Source organism: Montipora foliosa, chromosome 3 (genome assembly GCF_036669935.1).
Source record: "Montipora foliosa isolate CH-2021 chromosome 3, ASM3666993v2, whole genome shotgun sequence".
NCBI classification, from domain to species: domain Eukaryota; kingdom Metazoa; phylum Cnidaria; class Anthozoa; order Scleractinia; family Acroporidae; genus Montipora; species Montipora foliosa.
Genome location: NC_090871.1, coordinates 25,976,832 through 25,989,252, shown reverse-complemented (window position 1 = coordinate 25,989,252; position 12,421 = coordinate 25,976,832).

The window sequence follows — 12,421 nt, the reverse complement described above, 5'->3', positions numbered from 1 at the left end:
AAAGCTATGTAGAACTATTTACCATAAAATGTGGAACATTTTCTGCCCATCTTAATATGCCACAAAAGGGCTCCAAAAAGCAACCAGTTAAGTTTTTAGATAAAGATAGTGGCTCTATGGAGGTCTGACACCATACTGCCTAAAAATTAAATAATTTGATGTGATCAAGACATTGAATGACCAAGCAATAAACAAACTGCAGCAATGTATGTTAGGTTCACAAAGTGGGAATGAAAAAAAGTATTCCTCAACTGATGTTTCAATATGTATTTAAATTAATTTTCTATCAACAATTCAAGGGACTGACTTTTCACTGGTATTGATTTACATTTCCATGATAAGTTTCAAAGTGAATCTGGCAACCACAGTGCCCTATGAAATGGGAAATAACTTTAACAAACCCTTTAAACTAATATTTTACAAGGGACACCATTGTTGATGCCCTGCGAAGAACAAAGAATAAATTGAAAGAAGAGTTGGTCTGGAGTTTATCCACAATGGACAGTTAGTGGCTGCATTCACCAATGTAGAGAACAAACACATCACGTTTCTTCTCAAGCAACCAGGTGATCAAGGAGCTATTCAATTTCCAAAGAACTATGGTAGTGTACCAGTACCTCGGTGAATTCGGGTACCTGGCCTGAAACTGAAACTTGTGGAGCCAAACAACTTGTTAAGCTTAGTACTTAAACTGGGTAGATAATTATGTCTACAATTATTGTCTATTCAACGAAAAGTTTCTCCTAATTTTGTGTACCATTCACTTGTTGGTTCCTTAATAAGCAAATCGCTAATTCAATTAAGGATTCAAGTCCTTTTAAAGCATCAAAATTACTTTGCGCCACCAGGAACAAACGAAAAAATACAAGCACTGAAGAACAAACTGCTCAAGAATGCACAATTGCAACTCCCTTTGAAACAGCAAAACAGGATCCTCGAGTCACTAAAAAGTGCTGCATGCTACGTGGATGTTGATGTTGATGTGGATGTTTCGTTATAATCACTGAAAGAAAACTCCACTCCAGATCTGATAGACGATGGTCGTGCAAGACTTGCCAAGCACATGCAAAACCCAACAGGATTGTTCGTTGTTTGGCACAGCAGATGAACGAAAAGTTGTTCCCCTCACTATTCACCTGAAGTTCGATCATGATGGACACAAACAAAAGCTGAAAGAACTTCATAAGGTCAGACGACCAAATGTGATCGACCCAACACTCGTTAGAGCGGCTCAGTTATCGGACATCAAAGTGCTGAACAAACCAAGGGATTTCGTCGTAAAAATGTTCACTCAGCAACGTCCTCGTCTTCTAGAGAATAAAGTTCAAAAGCGATCCTGGTTGTTAATCACATGCTAGCCCAATTCATAAACTGGATGAAGTGGAATGGCAAATTGATTGTCAGAACAATGCGTCATTTCTGTCTCGCTGAGTTCAAAGAAGCAACGGTCAAGAGAGTCACAAGAGAAGGCGAGCGAATGTCCACAGATTGTAAACAATTGGCGTGACGTTGGATAGCACAAGGATAGCACAGTTTTTCCCGCTCGCTGAATTCTGATTGGTCAGTTTAAATTTCAGTAGCTTTCGCATATCTTCAGAAGCTCTGATAAGGTTACATGATGCCTGGAGGACCTATGTCTAGAACAGAAACGAAAGGACTGAGCGAAAGAGAACGACAACGACAAAACAGAATACCAGAAATAGCTCATACTTAGCCCACAAATTATTTCCTTAGACACTAAACCGTTTGTTATTTTAACGGATGCGTTATTTAAACTGGATGGGTATTTTTAAAAGGTGGTTTGATCGGTTCTTCCTTTTTTCAGGAATGAAAATCGCATCTTTAGTGTCAACTGGAATTAAATAAAAGTTATCTGTACTCTTTTGGACATAAAAAAAGTTGACTTGCTTGTTTGTTTGTTTTGCTATAAAATGCGAGCGAACAAATGCTTTGCCTAACTAGTTTTCGTTGTACCTCGACAGTGACAAGAAAATTTTGCCCTTATGTTATAAACAAGTGATTGCAATGAGGTCTCGTAAAATTAAGGGGAAATCTCACTAGCATGTGTTTTCAAAATTGTAAATCACCTAAACGTTATTATGTGTTGGAGTGGAACTTGTTTGAAGTTCGTCCTTTCTTAGTTGCCTTGGCGCATTTTGCCGATTCTTGTTCCAAGCCAACCTGGCGTGTTTCATTGTCAACTAGAATTAAATAACAATTATCTGTACTCTTTTGGACAAAAAGAAAAAGTTGACTTGTTTGTTTGTTTGTTTTCCTCTAAAATGCGAGCGAACAAGTGCCTTTTTAATCCGTTTGCCCAACTGGTTTTCGTTGTGCCTCGACAGTGGCAAAAAAATTTTGCCCTAATGTTATGAACGGGCAACCCTAAAACCAGGAATCCGGAATCCAGAATCACAGGTCATTGTTTTACCAATACAGAGAGTGAAAACTATCCTAAACATTCATAAAAGCTAACCTTAGGCCTAAAAACGTTTGTTTAAGCCTAATTAAGGACGTTCGCGCGAAAATTGTTCAACATTGATTTTTTTCTGAAACTTTTACCACTGTAAGATGATGAGTTAGTTATGTCAGAAATGTAAAAAAAATGGGGGGTCACCGACTTCGTTTTGGAGAGAACATGCCCGGAAAAACACCCAAAATGTGACAAAATCGGGCTTCGTTAGCGAATAAGGCCAGTGTCTGTAAACCCAAATATATTGCAATTAAATCTTTGAAGTGAAATCTTCTCTGCCAAATATTGTTTAAGTGGACTTATTAAGTGAATTTAGTCAACTGGTGAGGTTCCTTAAAGATCAAGTTCGCATTTAGGGACCACAGTTTCACGCGCCTTGCAGCCGCAAGATGGCAGGATTTGATGTCCCGTGAGCAAAAATCTTGAAATTTTTTTAACTTCCCACATTGATTTTTTGTTCATTTTTGGACAACGTGGAGATGATTGTAAATAAAATCCGTTTCTGGAAAGAAAAATAGGGGTCACCGAACGTCCAAGACCGTTAAATCCAGGCAAAGCTATAGCAGTGGCCTTTTGCCCTATCATTTCTCATATTTATTACTTAGCGCGCGCGCTCGTGTATTACGTGGCGTGTGCATTTGCGTGCGCAGTAAGGATGCGCAGAAACAATTGGCGCGAACGTCCTTAAGCCTAAGGTTAGCTTTTATGAATGTTTAGGATATTTTCTACTCTCTGTATTGGTAAAATAATGACCTGTGATTCCGGATTCCGGATTCCGGCGTCCGGATTCCTGCTTTTAGGGTTGCCGGTTATAAACACGTATTCGCAATGAGTTATCGTAAAATAAAGTACATCAGTAAAACTCTTCTTTGACCTTGAACTGACAAAGTTGTATTTTAGCATGATTCCTATTCGCTGGCTATTGACAGTTGACTCTGAAATGGCTTTTTTTCCTTTTCAATTCACTCACATAGGTTGTGCTTAACGCTTGTTTTCTTTTAAAACTCATTGGGTTCAAGAAAAAATTATTGCCAAACTGGTGAATTGCAAAGTAAATTTCACTGGAAAAACCAATGTCGCACTCATCGCTTCGTCATTCATGCGATATCGGTTTTTAGCATAAAAGTTACCCTGGAAGTCATTAGGCAATGAATTTTTCAAAAGAAGAAAGCAAAGAAAATGATTTAATTATTAAAGCAGCAACCGGAAACATGAAAACGCGGACAATTCGAAACCTTTTATTTTCACAAGCCGTACAGGCAGTAAGAATAAATAACCAGGGAGCTCCGTTTTTAGGCTTGGCTAAATCTATAAATTAAAACGAATAGATTTCCTACCTAACGCTGTCTACTCGTTGTTAAACCTGCAATTTGACCCGCTCGATAAATGACTGATAGTAAGCTTTTGCGGAAACAACTATTAAATCAAGGAAAATGATACTAGCGGGTTTCTAAGGAAAAATTAGACTATTCGTCTTCGTTTTCTACACATAAAGTCGTTCCTTTGGCGCCATGATGCTGCGTTTCTAATCTATTGGCTCACACAAAATGGAACTCGTAGTCTAATAATTTAAAAAATGCTGGTCATTAACGCAACTAGCAGATAATTTGCCAAAAATAATTTCCAGAACATTATGTACTGACAATGAAAGATGATTTCTATTCCTAATTTATGCTTGTCAAATAGGATGAAAATGTCGAAATGTCGGTATATATGTTCAAATTTCGATATGTATGTCCAAATCTAAAAATAGATGTCGAAATGTCAATATTTATCTCCACTTGCAATATGTGTGTCCACAGTTTACAAAAATATATGTCGAAATCGATCTATTGATTTCGTTTTATATTGCTTCGTTTTAATGTATTTTTCGACATATATATCGCGGCTGCAGTGTCGACATATATTTGGGCGTGTAATATTATGCAAATGAGCTGACCCGTATCCCGAGTAAGACGAACGCGAGGCTGTACCAATCAAAAACATGGCGACTTAATGGTTCCGAATGGCCGTTTTTATACTAGAGACGCATAATCAAGCCAAGCCGAATTATGCGTCTCTCATGTTATCCGTCTAGTGTAAAGACGGGACGAACTCTATGAGACGCATAATTCGTCTGGGACGAACTTGGGCAAACATTTTTTCTGCGTCTGTTAAATTCGTCTGGTATAAAGACGGGCGCAAGACGCATAATTCGTCTGGACGAACTATTCAGTTTAGTGCGTCTTCGAAGACGCATTAAAGTAGATACTTCGTCCAGACGCATAATGCGTCTCGTGCCAGTCTTTATACTAGACGAATTAACAGATGCAGAAAAAATGTTTGCCCAAGTTCGTCCCTGAAGAATTATGCGTCTCTAGTATAAAAACGGCCAATGTTGATGTCTTCTTCGATTCTCTTGTCCGTGTGATACACAGTGCCAGAAATCATTTGTCCACTGATGATATAGATAGCGCAGTATTCTGGTCTCTTCAACTAGACGAGTACGAAAATTAACGCTTTTACTGTCAAGAGTAGCGGAATCAAGGCCCGATCAAGAAACTTTCCCTCGAGATCTAGAGGTGTTAACTGCATTCATAAGAAATCTCAGAGACGTACTCGATTCTCAGGCCTTTGGAAGGGAATTTAAGGTTGATGGGCAAGAAGTTCCTCAGACTCTCCGTACGACTGACCACACAGGTGCTGCGGGAAGGCCAAGATATGTTATCTGTGTTATAACAGAGTCTCAAATACGAATGCTGAGACAGGAAGGGTTTCGATGGGCAGATATTGCACGTTATATTTTGGAGTTTCTTCCGTTACATTAAAGAGAAGAAGAAGAGAATATCAACTGCCTGTTGGTGAATGATGAACTGGATACCCTCGCTGCCCGTGTACTTCACGATACACCCCAAGCCAGTCTCAATCTAATCCTTGGAGCTTCAAGAGCTCGAGGTAATCGAAGTACGGTTGTTTCTCCGGACGGAGATTGGCCCGAAGCGAAAGTAGATTCGCCCGATGATACCAATCAATGGTATTAACAACCTTAGGACAAGGAACCGCTTCAAGAGCTCGAGGTCTTCGAATTACGGTTGTTTCGCCGGACGGAGATTGGCCCGAAGGGAAAGAAGATTCGCCTGATGATACCAATCAATGGTATTAACAACCTTAGGACAAGGAACGTGAATGTCGCTTATTAATTTTTCGATTCCTCGCTAAAGATTCCTCATTCATTTGCGCCGGTTTGATAGAAAGTTTCATCAAATGTTCCGATCAAGTAATATACCGTCGCTGATAAACAACTGAAACAACTCTGTCCACGGATTGAAGTGAATTAAAATAAGCGATATTTTAAGAATCTTAGTTTTTATTTAATTTTTACATCCTTTTTATAAATTTACCCAAACCGATATACCTTGAATTATTTACAGTGGACATAGTTATTATACTAACTATGCAGTGGACGCAAAAATCGTAATGTTGTAATGACCGAACCTTAAGCTATTTTCTACTAGAAATAGTGTTCACTAGAGCTGCCCCCGCTTTTGATAACCTGTTTATGGGATGTGTATTTAATAAAAATACTGTGCAAATGACCGTTGAAAAATTAACGTTTCAAGTATTTTATTGAAGTTCACATTTATGTAAGTAGTTAACAGCACAAGTAAAGTGGTTGTTGTGACATCGCACTACACCTCTTAGTTTGTACTGAGCTCCCCTGATTAGAATCTCCTCAAACACATTTATGTCTTTCATTAATGCAGGAGGGAATTCAATGAAAAGGAAACGTGAGTTTAATACGTTCCTTAAAACAGGCTCAGTAGTTTGAGTATCACAATTGGCACAATTTAATTCATTTGCGGATATTGGCATAACTGTCCATGTTGTTATCGAAAAAGGTTATGGAAAGTTTGCTTCTAACCTCACCTTACCCGTTGAACAAAGAAGAGCCTGTCTGCATGCTAGGTAATATTAAATTCTCCTTTATTTATTGGTTTCACGTTATGATTGTGGTTGTGTGCCGATTTAAGTCAATTAAATATCATCGGGCAAATCATCTGTAGTTCCGGGTGAATAGCTGTCGGGCGAATAGCTGTCGGGCGAATAGGCTGTCGGGCTAAACATCCAGATACCAGGTCTTCGACTACAACGGGAAAGAATTCGGGACGCGATTATAAGGGTTGATCCAATTACTTCCACCTTACGAAATTCCAGGCATGTTGTAAAAAGAAACTACAGCGTTCCTTGTCCGAATTTGTCCCATCGAAACGCTTCCTGTCTCAGCATTCGTATTTGAGACTTTGTAAAAGCATATCTTGGCCTTCCCGCAGCACCTGTGTGGTCAGTCGTACGGAGAGTCTGAGGAACTTCTTGCCCATCAACCTTAAATTCCCTTCGAAAGGCCTGAGAATCGAGTACGTCTCTGAGATTTCTTATGAATGCAGTTAACATCTGTAGATCTCGAAGGAAAGTTTCTTGATCGGGCCTTAATTCCGCTACTCTAGACAGTAAAAGCGTTAATTTTCGTACTCGTCTAGTTGACGAGACCAGAATACTGCGCTATCTATATCATCAGTGGACAAATGATTTCTGGCGCCGTGTATCACAAGGACAAGAGAATCGAAGAAAACATCAACATTTGGAACCATTGAGCCGTCATGTTTTTGATTGGTACAGCCTCGCTTTCGTTCTACTCGGGATACGGGTCAGCTCATTTGCATACGATTACACGCCAAAATATATGTCGACACTGCAGCCGCGATATATATGACGAAAAATACATTAAAACGAGGCAATATAAAACGAGTTTGGACATATATTTTTGTAAACTGTGGACACATATATTGCAAGTGGAGATAAATATTGACATTTCGACATTTATTTTTAGATTTGGACATACATATCGAAATTTGAACAGATATATTGGCATTTCGACATTTTGATCCCATTTGACAAACATACACTAATGTGCTATCTCGAAAGATTGTTTACCTTTCAATCTAAGCAAAACATCACCAAAACTCGGAGCTCCTTTCGTGACGTAAATTATCGTTTCTTGTGAACTGTTTGCCGAATATCCCTACATTTGCAATTCCGTATTTTTTGGAATAAGAACTTAAGGACGTTCACGCTAATTGTTTGTGCGCAACTTTTACTGCACAGGTAACGCGACTGTAGCATGTCACGCATTACTTCAAGTATTAGTTAAGATCTTATGGCGACAAAAACTCCAGGGAAAATTTCCAGGTCGGCTAAAGAATGGTACATTTATTTCCAATTCATCATAAAACGTGAAAGAGAAAGGACCTGGAGGCTGGAAAAGGTCGCTAATCGAGGAGTGGTTGAAAGTTTTGAAAACTCGAGGAAGGTTAGTTTTAGTCAGCGACGTTGCGTAAATTTAATGAGGTTGTTTTTTTTAAAATGTTTTTATTACGTTACAAACTTCTTAGTTCAAAATGAATGCATGTTTTTGAAGTTATTTTCCTTTACTTTCATGAAAATAGAGCAGGATTATCATTTCTTCCAAATCCACTTGAATAGTGCGGACCTATGAGGAAACAGCCAGAGATTATATTTCACAAAAACCGAACTCCAGAATATGCGAAAGACCTCAATGGAGAGATATGATACAAAACACTAACCAATTAAAGATAACGCCTGCTTGAAACTTCGTTGCTATACTCGAGAATTTTTTTTAACAAAAAAACCGTTCATCGATCGATCCCGTTTGGGGTTCCAGTCCTTCCCCGACAGGTCACGCAAAATCGTGACAACCCAATTTTCTATGAGCTTCGCAACATCTCATCGATTTTACTCGTTTAGATCATCGGTGACTCCTATTTTTTAACACACGAATCAATTGCTCTTCTTACAGTCTACAAAATATGATGAAATGAAAAAAACCACAATTCACTACTTGCACAATCCCATAATACACCTCCATTACCCCCTAAAACTTTTGCATAACCATTGTTTGCAATTTCTCCTTGGACATGAAAATGTCTCAAGAGAAGTCCAAAACAATGCCTATGGATATTTTTGGGGGGTTAAAGAGGTGTATTATGGGATTTGTGCAAATGGTGAATGTACGAAGTAATCTTTTTAAAAAAATTTTCCTGAGTTCCGAAAGTGGTTACAACGGATAGCGCTCACGAAAACGCACATTCAGGATTAACTCTACTGTTTACGCCATCCCCAGCGGCATGTAATTATCTAAAAACCCACTCCTATATTTCTATACAAAGAAACCTTCATTCTAACATATTATTTTTATGATTTTCGACGGATGAGTAGATGAGGCTACATCTTGTTATGATGACCTATCTGTCGAAATTAGGGCATTTTTACCTTGGCTTTTTCTCCGAAACAAAATCGGCGACCCCCAAATTTTTTTTCATTTTTGGAATAAGTAATAAGGAAATGAATGGTTCGTAACAAACTAACAGCAAACGAGCTCAACAAATATTGGAAACTGAAGTAAGTTTGCAGTATGGACTGGAAGTCATCCCCAAAAGAATCTTTTCTTTCCACTATCGTTATCGTGACGTTAAAATAAACCATGATTGCAGAACCATAACAATAAAAACGACTTATCATTAGTTGGCAGTGACGTATTGGCAAGCTAATATTCGGTAAGGAATGGGTTCGTTTCCATAGAAACTGTGGTGCTAAGTCACGCGTTGGGAATAAAACACGAAGATTTGGTTTTCTTTTACGAGTTGATTGAAAAAGATACTCCTTGCATTTAATTTACCTTGAACAACTAGTTTGATTAAACCAAATTTTCGTAATCTACGATAATAATGGGCCACACCACACCGCATTGGTGTTAGCGTGTGTCACCTTGCTTTTATTGTTGTTTTTAATTTACGGGACACACCGATCTCTTAATGTGATCCACCTTCCCACACGCTTGCCGTGGGAGAACAGTTTTGCTGGTCCAAACCCAGCTTACCACATGTATGGCATGTGAAGCTGCCAGTTAAAGGGGTGCTAAACACACCCACCTGGTATGTTAGCTACTCCATGCTGATGAGGCCTAGTGAAAAAAGGGCTAACCCAGGGCGAAGCCCTATCAGTCTGTATTTCGTTCTCGCTTTTGCTTGTGGTATCGCTGCTTTGGCCTTTGGCCCAGCAGTGTTATGTCAAGTGTTGATGTTGATCCCCAGCATAGCTGAGTTGAAGATGTTCCAGATGATATGTCTGTCGTGTCTTTGGATGGTTCTGTTCCTCCGTCTTATGCCCAGATGGCCCGACCTGGCCGCCGTCCAAGAGTGTTGAGCAAGTCTATGGAGGATGATTACATTATTAAAAATGAAGCCCGTCTTTCGGATTCCGAAAAGGATCGGATCCACTCGTTGGATATTCTTCCTGAGCGTCCTTGTACGGCTCATTTTGTCCTTCCTGCTAAAGATACGCCTTTGTCTCAAGTCTTCACTGATTTTAAGAATTGCGGCATTCGTGCAGCTGGTGTTAGGTGTTTGCAGCGCAGTCCTAATGGTTTTGTATCAGTAACGTTTTCTACGTCCGAGTACCGTGATTGTTTTCTTCGCCAGTCCTCGTTTATCTCTCGTCGTGCTCGTCGTAATTCTTCGTCATTCACTTTCGTGGTAATCTACGACGCACCTTATAAACTTCTGGATGAAGCCCTTTCTCATCGTCTTAGTCACTATGGCTCTGTTCATGGAGTTCGTCGGTGTGGCCTCCAGGGTTATGATGGCATCCATAGTGGTACACGTGTGGCTAGAATGAAGTTGTCCGAGTCAATTCCTTCGTTCATGCGTTTTGGTAGGAAGCTCCTTAGGATTAAACACGAAGGTCAGATCCCCACCTGCCGTAAGTGTCATTTGCCAGATCATGTTGCCAGAGCGTGTCCTAATGTCGTTTGTTTTAACTGTGACCAGCCTGGTCACACCTTCAGTGACTGTACAGAAGACACTAAATGCAGCATCTGTAAGGAGGATGGTCATTATGCCATTGATTGTCGCATGTCCTGGTGGCGTCGCCCTGCCTTGGCTGACATTAACGTTCCTGCCTCTCCTGTGTCCCATCCTTTGCATCCTTCTACTGATGTGCCTCCTGCCGGTTCTCCACCTCCTTCTGATGTCCAAGAACGCCCTTCGCCTGTTCCTTCGCCTTAGCCATTGTCCGATGATTCTTCATCACAACCGCCTTCTGATGTTCCGCCTTCTTCTGTTCCACTTTCTGCGCCTCCCTTGCAGTCATCATTATTGCCGTCACCGTCGTCTTCGCCTTCTTCTGGTGTGTCTGCTCCTCAGGATTCTCCGGTGTGGTTTCCTTTGCATTCTACGCAGTCTACTCAAGATTCCTCTCAGCAGTCTGCAGACCCTTCACAGCTCTCGCAGTCTCAATCGCTCTTCGAGTCTCTTGAGCCTCCCTCCGACCCTCTTCCGGTTCCTTCCCCTCCATCAAGCGTTATTACTGGCACGCCCACTGTATCTGATTTGTAACTTGCCGCTGAAGGTCCTTCACAATCTCCTCCTACTGTCTCAGATGAAGCCTTGGCTGCTATGGAAATTTATGAAGTTAGTCCTGTTGTTTCGCCTCGTTCGCCTCAGAATTGTGGTCGTGCTTTTGTTTCACGTGTTTCGCCTGCTAGGTTGGACCCTGCTGATGGTCCTCCTCCAAGTCTTCTACACCCTTGCCGGTTAGCTCTGGTAGGAAGACTAATAACCCTCACACTACATGAACTTTCAAATTGTTTCCTTCAACTCTAGGGGATTCAGTAAACGTTTTCAGAAATATCTCATTGATAATCTTCATGCTTCGTATGATGTTTTTTGTTTTCAAGAAACCTTTATTACTGATCCTGAAGTATTTTGTGCTTTTTCTAAAGCCTGGCGTGGGCCTTTTTTCTGGTCTCCCGCTGTTGGAAAACGAGCCGGCGTTTTAACTTGCTTTTCTGATTTCTTCTCGGGTATAATTAGGAATTGGAAAAGAGATGTGTCTGGTAGGGTTATTAGTCTTGTTTTTGAACTTGATGGTCTTAAGATTAATTTAATTAATATTTACGCGCCTACTAATCCGACTGAAAGGAAAGTGTTTTTTGATAATTTGCAGGAGTATTTTTTACCTTCTGACGCCGTTATTATCGCTGGCGATTACAATTGCTATGATCACCATCTTGACAAGTTTGGTGGGAACTTTGTTCCTGCTAAATATCTTTCTGTTTTTCGTTCGACTTTTTCTTTGTGAGATGCCTGGCGTAAGTTTCATCCAAGGCTGCGTCAGTGCACTTGGTTTAATTCTGATTTTTCTATCGGTTCTCGGCTTGATAAGTTTTTTGTTTCTCAGAGATTTATGTCTGCGGTTGCTTCCTGCGAAATTAAACCTTGCACTTTTTTCGATCATGATTTTGTCTATCTTTCTATCCAGTCCTCTGGGAATAATTCCCGTGGTCCTGGTTGTTGGAAATTCAACAACTCGCTTTTAAATGATAGCACGTTTTGTGAATATATTACAACTTGCATTGATGATCTTTCTGGTTGTCTGCAGCACTTTCCTTCAGTCAAGTCGTGGTGGGATTTCTTTCAGCGTTCTATTCCTTCACAAATTACATATTTTTCTAAGAATAAGCGCAGGGAGCTCTCGCACGAGCGCGCTCTTTTGGTTAATCGCATCATTGATCTTAAGCTTAAATTAACTTCTGGTGATTTTTCGGTTAGCTCTGAAATTTCCGAGCTCGAAAGTGAACTGAAGGCCCTTACCTTGAAAAAGTTGGATGGCTCTAAGGTTCGCTCCAGAGTTCAGTGGCTTGAAGAGGGAGAAAGGCCTACTCGTTATTTCTTTAAACTTGAGCGTGAGCGCTTTGATTGTAATATTCTCACTTCCATTCGAGTTTTTTACACGTAAAGAAATCGAGCGTGCACACGTGCAATTTTATTCAAGTCTCTTTTCTACTGAACCTATTGATCTTCCTTCACAACAACGTTGTTTAGATTCCGTGGA